Source organism: Bubalus kerabau, chromosome 17 (genome assembly GCF_029407905.1).
Source record: "Bubalus kerabau isolate K-KA32 ecotype Philippines breed swamp buffalo chromosome 17, PCC_UOA_SB_1v2, whole genome shotgun sequence".
Classification (NCBI taxonomy): Eukaryota; Metazoa; Chordata; class Mammalia; order Artiodactyla; family Bovidae; genus Bubalus; species Bubalus kerabau.
Window position 1 is genome coordinate 1,657,013 of NC_073640.1, and position 12,583 is coordinate 1,669,595.

The window sequence follows — 12,583 nt, forward strand, 5'->3', positions numbered from 1 at the left end:
CACGGGGCACTTCAGGATGAGGCCGGTCTCACGAGGAAATTCGAGACGTAGCTCGCGGGTGGTGCCACATGCCAAAAGACTATGATTTCTCGGTAGGCTCTTGATAAGAACCCGATGCCTGGACACCTCTTCGAAGGCAACCCTGTGGATGAAGGCACAACACAAAGGGGCACTGACACCCTCGTGCATCATCCAGAAAAACCCGCAGGTTCCACATACAGCTCAACAAGTGGCTTGTCACCACTGAAGAACTCGAGAGGCAAGTGGGGTTTCATTCCTCTACACAAGACGAGGCCTGACCCTCCTGTCCCAACTCTGCAGGGACTTTGCAATCTGATTCAGACCAGCGCCAGTGAAGTCACGAGAGGAATGCTGAGGTTCCTGCCTCCACTCGAGATTAGGACCTCTTCCATTGCACGAAACCCAGTGGAGTCCCGAGAGACGCGTCCCAGCTCCACAGTATCCCTGACTTCTCAGAGGCACCCTGAGAAGCTCCCTGAGGTCACCAGCGCAATTCGAGTGAACCCAGGGTTTACTGCCGCCACCATAGAAAGAACTCAAGAGTCCTTCTTCAACGCGCTTTGAGGCCTGATTCCCCTACCATGACTCGAGGGCAATGACGCACTCCCTCTGCTACACTCATGAAGCCCTGACTTCCCTGGCACCACACGAGAGGCTCCCTGAGCTCCCCGTCATACCTCGTGAGAAACCCCACACTGGCGCCGCAGGTAGAGAAAACCCACGAGACGCCCTCGTTTTCGCGACATGACGGCCTTCTTTTCTAGCATGGCCTGGAGAGCAATCCCGAGTCCTCTCTCCAAACTCCACAGTAGGCTTGACTCCCTTTTGGTCACTCAGTGGAATCCAAGACATACCCGTCGCGACTCGAGAGGAGAGCGGAGTCTTTTCCTTCCCCTCGAGGCGAGGCCTGACTCCTCGGGTGTGTCTGATATGCGAACCGGAGATCCCTGTCGCCTCTGGAGAGAAACATTAGGTCCTGGACACAAGCCTAGATGAGGTCTCTTTTTTCCTGCAGTGACTCGAGAGCAATCCCCAACTCTCCCTCGCAACTCGAATGGAAGACTGGACTTCCCTGGGCCAACAGAAGAGGAGGCCTGAATTTCCCGTTGTAACTCAAGAATCCTGCCACAACTCGAGAAAAACCACGTCGTTCCCTCTTCATCGCAAGATGCGGCCATTGCCGCTACAGCGTCTCAAAAGAAGTCTTACGTTCCATCTTGTAGTGCGATACGGTACTTGGCACCTTTGATGCGACCCCAAAAGTTCCCCAACACACTGGTCTCACTGGAGGGGAACACCGAGGTTCCCGGCATCACCTCATCTGTGCCCCTTCTCCCCTCCTGATCGAGACAGGAGGGTCGATTCCCCTGCTTTGTCTGCAAGGGCTTCTGACCTTCCCGGCGCACCTAAGGATGAGGCCGGTCTCACTAGGAAATTCGAGACGTAGCCTGGTGGGTGGTGCCACATGCGGAAAGACCCCGATTTCCCGGTCCGCTCTTAATAAGAACCCGATGCCCGGGCACCTCTTCGAAAGCAAACCTGTGGATGAATGCACAACACGAAGGGGTACTGACATCCCCATGCATAGTACGGAAAAACACGCAGATTCCAAACACAGATCGACAAGTGTCCTGTCATCCCTTGAAGAACTAGAGAGGCATGCGGAGTTCCGTTCCTCCACACAAGAGAAGGCCTGACTCTCCTTTCCCAACTCTGCAGGGACCGTGCGATCGGAGTCAGAAATGTAGATGAAACCTGACGTTCCTGCATCAACTCGAAATGAGGCCCTCTTCCATTGCGCCATACCCAGTGGAGTCCCGAGAGGCCCCTCCCAACTCCACAGTATCCCTGACTTCTCAGAGGCACCCTCAGAAGCTCTCTGCGGTCACTGGCACAAGTCGAGTGAACCCAGGGTTTCCTGCTGCATTCTGAGAAAGACCTCGAGAGTCCTTCTTTACTGCGTCTTGAGGCCCGATACCCTACCATGACTGGAGAGCAATGACGCATTTCCCTCGCCACGCCCATTGAAACCTAACTTCCCTGGCGCCACACGAGAGGCTCCCTGCGCTCCCCGTCCTACCTCATGAAAACCCCACACTGGCACCTCCGCTCGAGAAAACACATGAGACGCCCCCGTCATCGTAAGATGAGGGCCTTCTTTTCCTACATGACCTAGAGAGCAATCCCGAGTCCACTCTCCAAACTCCACTGGAGGCCTGTCTCCCTTTAGGCCACTCAGTAGCCTCCAAGAGATACACGTCGCTACTCTAGAGGAGAGCGGAGTCCGTTGCTTCCCCTCGAGCCGAGGCCTGACTACTTGGGTGAGTCTGGAATGGGATCCCGAGATCCGTGTCGCCCCTGTAGAGGAAAACTCGGTCCTGGACACAAGCCTAAATGAGGTCTTTTTTGTCCTGCATTGACTCAAGTGCAATCCCCAGCTCTCCCTCGCAACTCGAATGGATGATTGGACTTCTCTGGGCCAACACAAGAGGAAGACTGTATTTCCCATTGTAATTCGAGAATCCCGCGGCAACTGGAGAAAAACAACGTGGCTCCTCCGTCATCGAAATATGAGGCCCCTGTCAGCTATAGCGTCTCCAGCGAAGTCCCATGTTCCGTCTTGAAGTGTGAAACGGTACTTGACACCCTTGATGCGACCCCCAAATTTCCCTGACACCCCGGTCTCACTCGAGAAGAACATGGAGGTTCCCAGCACTGCTTCAGCTGAGCCTCTTCTCCCCTCCTGATGGCGACAGGAGGGTCGATTCCCCTGCTTTGTCTGGAAGGGGTTCCCAGACTTCCCGGCGAACCTCAGGATGAGGCCAGTCTCACGAGGGAATTCGAGACCTAGCCTCGTGTGTTGTGCCACATGCTGAAAGACCCCGATTTCCTGGTCCGCTATTGATAAGATCCCGATGCCCGGTCACCTCTTCGAAGGTAACCCTGTGGATGAAGGCACAACACGAATGGGCACTGACACCCCTGTACATCGTCACCCAAAACTGCAGGTTCCACATACAACTCGACAGGTGGCCTGTCATCCCGTGAACAACTCGAGAGGCAAGCGGAATTCCATTACTCCACACAAGACGAGCTCTGACTCTCCTGTCACAACTCTGCAGGGACCCTGCTATCCGAGTCAGAAATGGAGAGGAACCCTGACGTTACTGCCTCAATCCGAGATTAGGTCCTCTTCAATTGCACCAGTCCCTGTGATGTCCCGAGAAGCCCCTCTCAACTCCACAGTATCCCTGACTTCTCAGAGGAACCCCGCTAAGCTCCCTGAGGTTATGGGCACAAGTCGAGGGAACCCAGGGTTTCCTGCCACACCCCGAGAAAGACCTCGAGAGTTCTTCTTCGAAGCGTCTTGAGGCTCGATTCCCCTACCATGACTCGAGAGCAATGAGGCGCTCCCCCTCGTCACGTCCATGGAGACCTGACTTCCGTGGCACCACAGGAGTCTCCCTGAGCTCCCCGTCCTATCTTGTGAGAAACCCCAACCAGGCACTGCACCTTGAGAAAACCCACGAGACGCCCCCGTCATCGCGAGATGAGGGCCTTCTTTTCCTGCATGGCCTAGAGAGCAATCCCGAGTCCTCTCTTCAAACTCCACAGGAGGCTTAACTCCATTTAGGCCATTCTTGGGCTCCAAGGGATACCCGTCGTGACTCGAGAGGAGAGCGGAGTCTATTCATTCCCTTCGAGACGAGGCCTGACTCCCCGGGTGAGTCTGGAATGCAACCCCGAGATCCCTGTCGCCCCTGGAGAGAAAAACTCGGTCCTGGACACAAACCTAGATGAGCTCTATTTTGCCCTGCAGTGACTCAAGAGCAATCTCCAGCTCTCACTTGCAACTCGAATGGAAGATTGGACTTCCCTGGGCCAACACAAGAGGAAACCTGTATTCCCCGTCGTAACTCAAGAATCCTGCCCCAACTCGAGAAAAAACACGTGGGTCCCCCGTCAGTGCTAGATGGAGCCCTTGCCCACTACAGCGTCTCAAGAGCAGTCCCAGGTTCCGTCTTGAAGTGCGAAACGGTACTTGGCACCCTTGATGCAACCCGAAAAGTTACCCGACTTACCAGTTTCACTCAAGGGGAGCACCGAGGTTCCCGGCACTACTTCATCTGAGCCCTTTCTCTCCTCCTGATCCCGAAAGGAGGGTCGATTCCCCTGCTTTGTCTGGAAAGGGTTCCCGGATTTTCCTGCGTGCCTCAGGATGAGGCCGATCTCACGAGGAAATTCGAGACGTAGCCTCGTGGGTGGTGCAACATGCTGAAAGACCCCGATTTCCCGGTCCGCACTTGAGGAGAACCCGATGCCCGGACACCTCTTCGAAGGCAACCCTGTAGATGAAGGCACAACAGGAAGGAGCACTGACACCCCCGTGCATCTCCGAAAAACCTGCAGGTTCCACACACATCACGAAAAGTGGTGTCATCATTGAACAACTTGAGATGTAAGCGGAGTTCCATTCCTCTGCAGAACACGAGACCTGACACTCCTGAGCAAACACAGCAGGGACCCTGCGATCTGAGTCAGATCCGGCTCCAGGAAGTCAGGAGCAGAACCCTGAGGTTCCTGCCTCAACTCGAGATGAGGCCCACTTCCATTGCACCAAACCCAGAGGAGTCCCGAGAGGCCTCTCCCAAATCCACAGTATCCCTGACTTCTCAGAGGCACCCTGAGAAGCTCCCTGAGGTCACCGGCACAAGTCAAGGGAACCCAGGGTTTCCTGCTGCAACCCTAGAAAGACATCGAGAGTCCTTTTTCAACCCGTCATGAGGCCCGATTCCCCTACCCTAACTGGAGAGCAATGACGCGCTCCCCCTTGCCCCGCCCATGGAGACCTGACTTCCCTGTTGCCACACGAGAGGCTACCTGAACTCCCCGTCGTACCTCGTGAGAAACCCCACACTGGCGCCACAGCTCGAGAAAACCCACGAGACGCCCCCGTCATCTCGAGATGTGGGCCTTCTCTTCCTGCATGGCCTGGAGAGCAATCCCGAGTCCTCTCTCCAAACTGAAGAGGAGGGTTGACTCCCTTTAGACCACTCAGTGAGCTCCAAGAGATATGCGTCGCAACTCGAGAGGAGAGCCGAGTCCTTTGCTTCCCCTCGAGACGAGGCCTAACTCCCCGGGTGAGTCTGTAATGCAAACCCGAGATCCCTGTCGCCCTTGGAGAGGATCACTGGGTCCTGAACACAAGGCTAGATGAGGTCGCTTTTGCCCTGCAGTAACTCGAGAGCACTCCCCAGCTTTCCCTCGCAACCCGAATGGAAGATGGACCTCCCTGGGCCAACACAAGAGGAAGCCTGAATTCCCAGTAGTAATTCGAGAATTCCGCCTCAGCTCGAGAAAAACCACGTGATTCCCCCGTCATTGCAAGATGAGGCCCTTGCATGCTCCAGCGTCTCAAGAGTAGTCCCACGTTCTGTCTTGAAGTGCGAAATGATATTTGGCACCCTTAATGCTACCCCAAAAGTTCCCAGACATAAGGGTCGCACTCGAGGGGAACACCAAGGTTCCTGGCACCACTTCATCTGAGCCCCTTCTCCCCTCCTGATCGCGAAAGGAGGGTCGATTCCCCTGCTTTGTCTGCAAGGGGTTCCCGACCTTCTCCACGCACCTCAGATGAGGCTGTCTCACGAGGAAATTCGAGACGTAGCCTCGATGGTGGTGCCACATGCCGAAAGACCGCGATTTCCCGATCCGCTCTTGATAAGAACGCGATGCCCAGACACCTATTCGAAGATAGTGTGGATGAAGGCACAACACGAAGGGGCACTGACAACCCCGTGCATCATCCGGAAAAGACCGCAGGTTACTCTTACAGCTCAACAAGTGCCTGTCACCCAGTGAACAACTCGAGAGGCAAGCGGAGATCCATTCCTGCACACAAGACGAGGCCTGACTCACCTCTCCCAACTATGCAGGGGCCTGCGATCGGAATCAGAAATGGAGAGGAACCCTGAGGTTCCTGCCTCCCCTCGAGATGAGGCCCCCTTCCATTTCACCAAACCCAGTGGAGTCCCGAGAGGTCTTTCCCAACTCCACAGTATCCCTGACTTCTCAGAGGCACCCGGAGAATCTCCCTGAGGTCACCTGCACAAGTCGAGGGAACCCAGGTATTCTTGCCAAGACCCGAGAGAGATCTTGAGAGTCCTTCTTCAACGCGTCTAGAGGCCTGATTCCCTACCATGACTCGAGAGCAATGACGCACTCCCCCTCGCCACACGCATCGAGACCTAACTTCCCTGGCGGCACACAAGAGGCTCCCTGAGCTCCCCGTCGTACCTCCTGAGAAACCAACACAGGCGCTGCAGCTCGGTAAAACCACCGAGACCCCCCGTCATCGTGAGATGAGGGCCTTCTTTTCCTGCATGTCCTGGAGTGCAATCCCGAGTCCTCTCTCCAAACTCCAGAGGAGGCTTGACTCCCTTTAGTCCACTCAGTGGGCTCCAAGAAATACCCGTTGCGACTCGAGAAGAGAAAGAAGTCCTTTGTTTCCCCTCGAGATGACGCCTGACTCCCGGGTGAGTCTGGAATGCAACCCCAAGATCCCAGTCATCCCTTGAGAGGAACATTAGGTCCTAGACACAAGCCTGGATGAGGTCTCTTTTGCCCTGCAGTGACTCGAGCGCAACCCCCAGCTCTCCCTCGCAACTCGAATGGAAGATTGGGCTTCCCTGGGCCAACACAAGAGGAAGCCAGAAATCCCCTTCGTAACTCGAGTTTCCCGCCGCAACTCGAGAAAAACCACGTGTTTCCAACGTCATCCCAAGATGAGGCCCTTGCCTGCTATGGCGTCTCAAGAAAAGAACCATGTTCCGTCTTGAAGTGTGAAACGGTACTTTGCATCCTTGATGCGACACCTAATGTTCCCGGACACGCCGGTCTCACTCGACAGGAACACCGAGGTTCCCGCACCACTTCATCTGAGCACCTTCTCCCCTCCTGTTTGCGACAGGAGGGTCTATTCCCCTGCTTTGTTTGGAAGGGGTTCCCCACATTCCCGGCGCACCTCAGGATGAGGCCGGTCTCACGAGGAAATTCGAGACATAGCGTCGTGGGTGGTGTCACATGCCGAAATACCCCGATTTCCCGGCCCACTCTTGAGAAGAACCCGATGCCCGGACACCTCTTCGAAGGCAACCCTGTGGATGAAGGCACAAAACGAAGGGTCACTGACACTCCCGTGCATCATTTGGTAAAAGCCGCAGGTTCCACACACAGCTCGACAAGAGGCCTGTCATCCCATGAACAACATGAGAGGCAAGCAGAGTTCCATTCCTCCACTCAAGACGAGGCCTGACTCTCCGGTCCCAACTCTGAAGGGACCCTGCGATCGGAGTCCGAAATGGAGAGGAACCCTGAGGTTCCTGACTCCACTCGAGATGAGGCCCTCTTCCATTACACCAAAAACAGTGGAGGCCCGAGAGGCCCCTCCCAAATCCACAGTATCCCGACTTCTCAGAGGCACCCTTAGAAGCTCCCTGAGGTCACCGGCACAAGTCGAGGGAACACAGGGTTTCCTGATGCAACCCGAGAAAGACCTCGAAAATCCTCCTTCAACGCGTCTTGAATCCCGATTCCCCTACCATGACTCAAGAGCAATGACGCGTTCGCCCTCGCCACTCGTATGGAGACTTGACTTCCCTGGCGCCACACGAGAGGCTCCCTGAGCTCCCCGTCATACCTCGTGAGAAATCCCACACTGGCTCCCCAGCTCGAGAAAACCCACGAGACGCCTCCGTCGTCGCGAGATGAAGGCCTTCTTTTCCTGCATGGCCTGGAGAGCATCTCGAGGCCTCTCTTCAAACTCCACAGGAGGCCTGACTCCCTTTAGGCCACTCTGTGGGCTCAAGAGATACCCGTTGGGACTCGAGAGGAGAGCGGAATTCTTTGCTTCCCCTATATACCAGGCCTGACTCCTCAGGTGAGTCTGGAATGCAACCCCGAGATCCCTGCCGCCCCTGGAGAGGAACATTAGGTCCTAGACACAAGCATAGATGAGGTCTCATTTGCCCTGAAGTGACTCGAGAGCAATCCCCTGCTCTCCCTCACACCTCGAATGGAAGAATGGACTTCCCTGGGACAACACCAGAGGAAGCCTGAATTCCCCGTCGTAATTCGAAAATCCCGCCGCAACTCGAGAAAAACCACGTGGTTCCCCCGTCATCGCAAGATGAGGCCCTTGCCAGCTACAGCGTCTCCCCCACGTTCCATCTTGAAGTTTAAAATGATAATTGGCAACCTTGATGTTATCACAAAAGTTCCCCGACACCCTGGTCTCACTCGAGGGGAACACCAAGGTTCGGTGCACCGCTTGTTCTGAGCCCCTTATCCCCTCCTGATCGCGACGGGAGGGTCGATTACCCTGCTTTGTCTGGAAGGGGTTCCGGACCTTCCCGGCGCACCTCAGGATGAGGCCGGTCTCACGAGGAAATTCGAGACGTAGCCTTGTGGTTGGTGCCACACGCCGAAAGACCCCGATTTCCGTGTCTGCTCTTGATAAGAACCCAATGCTAGGACACCTCTTCGAAGGCAATCCTGTGGATGAAGGCACAAAATTAAGGGGTCTGACACCCTCGTGTATTGTTGGAAAAGCCCGCAAGTTCCACATACAGATCGACAAGTGGCTTGTCACCCCATGAACAACTCGAGAGGCAAGAGGAGTTCAATTCCTCCACACAAGACGAGGCCTGACTCTCCTGTCCCAACTCTGCATGGACACTGAGATCCGATTCAGAAATGGAGAGGAACCCTGAGGTTCCTGCCTCAACTCGAGATAAGGCCCTCTTCTACTGCACCAAACCCAGTGGAGTTCGGAGCGGCCCCTCCCAACTGCACAGTATCCCTGACTTCTCAGAGGCACCCTGAGAAGCTCCCTGAGGTCACGGGCATAAGTCGAGGGAACCCAGGGTTTCCTGCCATAACCTGAGAAAAACCTTGAGAGTCCTTCTTCACGCGTCTTGATGCCCGATTCCCCTACCATGACTGGAGAAAAATGACGCGTTCCCCCTCGCCACGCGCATGAAGATCTGACTTCCCCGGCACCACATGAGAGGCTCCCTGAGCTCCCCATCGTACCTCGTGAGAAACCCCACACTGGCGCCGCAGCTCGAGAAAACCCACGAGACGCCCCTGTCATGGTGAAATGAGGGCCTTCTTTCCTGCATGACCTGAAGAGCAATCCCGAATCCTCTCTCCAAACTCCAAAGGAGGCTTGACTCTCTTTAGGTCACTCAGTGGGCTCCAAGAGATACCCGTCGATACTCAGGAGGAGAGCGGTGTCCTTTGATTCCCCTCGAGATGAGGCCTGACTACGAGGGTGAGTCTGGAATGCAACCCTGGATCCCTGTCGCCCCTGGAGAGGAACCTTAGGTCCTGGACAAAAGCCTAGATGAGGTCTCTTTGGCCCTGCAGTGACTCAAGCACAACCCCTCGCTTTCCCTTGCAACTCGAATGGAAGACTGGCCTTTCTGAGCCAACACAAGAGGATGCCTGAATTTCCAGTTGTAATTTGAGAAACCCGCCGCAACTCGAGAAAAATCACGTGGTTCCCTGTATTGCAAGATGAGGCCCTTGCCCCCTACAGCGTCTCAAGAGAAGTCTCACATTCCGTCTTGAAGTGCAAAACAGTACTTGGCACCCTTGATGCGACCCCAAAAGTTCCCCTATATACCGATCTCACTAGAGGGGACACTGAAGTTCCCAGCACCACTTCATCTGAGGCCTTTCTCCTCTCCTGATCGCGACAGGAGGGTCGATTCCCATGCTTTGTCTGCAAGGGGTTCCCGACGTTCCCCGCGAACCTCCGGATGAGGCCGGTCTCATGAGGAAATTCGAAAAGTAGCCTCATGGTTGGTGCCACATGCTGAAAGATCCCGAATTCCCGGTCCACTCTAGATAAGAACCTGACGCCCGGACATCTCTTCGAAGGCAACCCTGTGGATGAAGGCACAACACGAAGGGACACTGACATCCCCATGCATCGTCTGGAAAAACCCGCCGATTCCACTCACAGCTCCAAATGTGGACTGTCACCCCGTGAACAACTCGAGAGGCAAGTGAAGTTGCATTCCTTCACACAAGACGAGGCCTTACCCTCCTGGCCCAACTCTTCAGGGACCCTGCGATCGGAGTCAGAAATGGAGAGGAACCCTGAGGTTCCTGCCTCAACTAGAGAAGAGGCCCTCTTCCATTGAACCAAACTCAGTGGTGTCCCGAGAGGCCCCTCCCAACACCACAGTATCCCTGAATTCTCAGAGGCTCCCTGAGAAGCTACCTGAGGTCACTGGCACAAGTCGAGGGAACCCAGAGTTTCCTGAAGTAACCCGAGAAAGACTTGGAGAGTCCTTTTTCAACGTCTCTTGATGCCCGATTCCCCTACCATGTCTCCAGAGCAAGGACGCGCTCCCCTCGCCACAAGCAGGAAAACTGACTTCCCTAGTACCACACAAGAGGCTCCCTGAGTACCCCATCATACCTCGTGAGAAAACCCACAGTGGCGCCGCAGTTCGAGAAAAACCACAAGATGCCCACGTTAAGGAGAGATGGGGGCCTTCTTTTCCTGCCTGACCTGGAGAGCAATCCCTGGTCCTCTCTCCAAACTTCACAGGAGGATTGACTCCCTTTAGGCCACTCAGTTGGGTCCAAGAAATACCCGGTGCGACTCGAGAGGAGAGCGGAGTCCTTTGCTTCCCTCGAGACGAGGCCTGACTCCCCGGGTGAGTTTGGAATGCAACCCCGAGATCCCTGTCGCCCCTGGAGTGGAACATTATTTCCTAGACACAAGCCTAGATGAGGTCTATTTTGCCCTACAGTCACTCGAGAGCAACCTCCATCTCTCCCTCACAATTTGAATGGAAGATTGGTCTTCCCAAGGTCAACACAAGAGGAAGTCTGAATTTCCCATCGTAATTCGAGAATTCAGCCTCAAGTCTTAAAAACCATGTGGTTCCCCCTTCATCGCAATATGAGGCCCTTGCCAGCTAGAGTCTCAAGAGAAGTCCCACGTTCCATCTTAAAGTTCGAAATGCTACTATGCACCCTTGATGCGACCCCAAAATTCCCCAACATACCGGTCTCACTCCAGGGGAACACCGAAGTTCCTGGCGTCTCCAGGGAAGTCCCATGTTCCGTCCTTAAGTGCGAAATGGTAATTGACACCCTTGATGCGACCGCAAAAGTTCGCCGACACGCTGGGTTCCCTCGAGGGGAACACCGAGGGTCCCAGCACCACTTCATCTGAGCCCCTTCTCCCCTCCTGATCGCGACAGGAGAGGCGATTCCCCTGCTTTCTCTGGAAGGGGTTCCCGGCCTTCCTGGTGCACCTCAGGATGAGGCTGGTTTCAGGAGGAAATTCGAGACTAGCCATGTGTGAGGTGCCACGTGCCGAACAACCCCGATTTTCCGGTCCACTCTTGATAAGAACCTGATGCCCGGACACCTCTTCGAAGGCAACCCTGTGAGTGAAGGCACAACACGAAGGGGCACTGACACCCCCGTGCATCATCCGGAAAAACCCGCAGGGTCTACACACAGCTCGACAAGGGGCCTGAGACTCCCGGAACAACTCGAGAGGCAACCAGAATTCCATTCCTCAGACAAGACGAGGCATGACTCTCCTGTCCCAACACTGCAGGGACCGTGCAGTCGGAGTCAGAATCGGAGAGGAAGCCTGAGGTTCCTGCCTCCCCTCGAGATGAGGCCCTCTTCCATTGCGCCGAACCCAGCAGAGTCCCGAGAGTCCCCGCCAACTCCACAGCATCCCTCACCTCTCAGAGGCACCCTGGGAAGTTCCCTATAATCCCCTGCAGAAGTCGAGGGAAACGAGGGTTTCCCGCCGCCACCCGAGAAAGACCTCGAGAGTCCTTCTTCAACGCGTCTTGAGGCCCTAGTCGCTGCCCATGACTCGAGAGTGATGACCAGCTCCCCCTCGCCATGCGCATGGAGACATGAATTCCCTGGCACCGCACGAGAGGCTCCCTGAGGTCCTCGTCATGCCTCGTGAGAAAACCCCCACGGGCGCTGCAGCCTGTGGAAACCCATGAGACGCCCCCGTCATCACGAGCTGAGGGCCTTCTTTTCCTGCCTGCCCTGGAGAGCAATCCCGAGTCCTCTCTCCAAACTGAAGAGGAGGCTCGACACCCTTGAGTCCACTCATTGGGCTCCAAGAGATAGGTGTCGCGAATTGAGAGGAAAGCGGAGTCCTCTGCTTCCCCTCGAGGCGAGGCCTGACTCCCCGGGGGAGTCTGGAATGCAAACCCGAGATCCCTGTCTTCCCTTGAGAGGAATATTAGGTCCTGGACACACGCCTCGATGAGGTCTCTTTGGCCCTGTAGTGACTCGCGCAGAACCCCCAGCTTTCCCTCGCAACTCCAGGGGAAGATTGGGCTTCCCAGGACCAACCCAAGAGGAAGCCTGAAATCCCCGTCGTTTTCGAGAATCCAGACGCAACTCGAGAAAAACGACGTGGTTCCAACGTCTTCACAGGATGAGGCCCTTGCCCGCTACAGCGTCTCCAGGGAAGTCCCATGTTCCGTCCTGAAGTGGG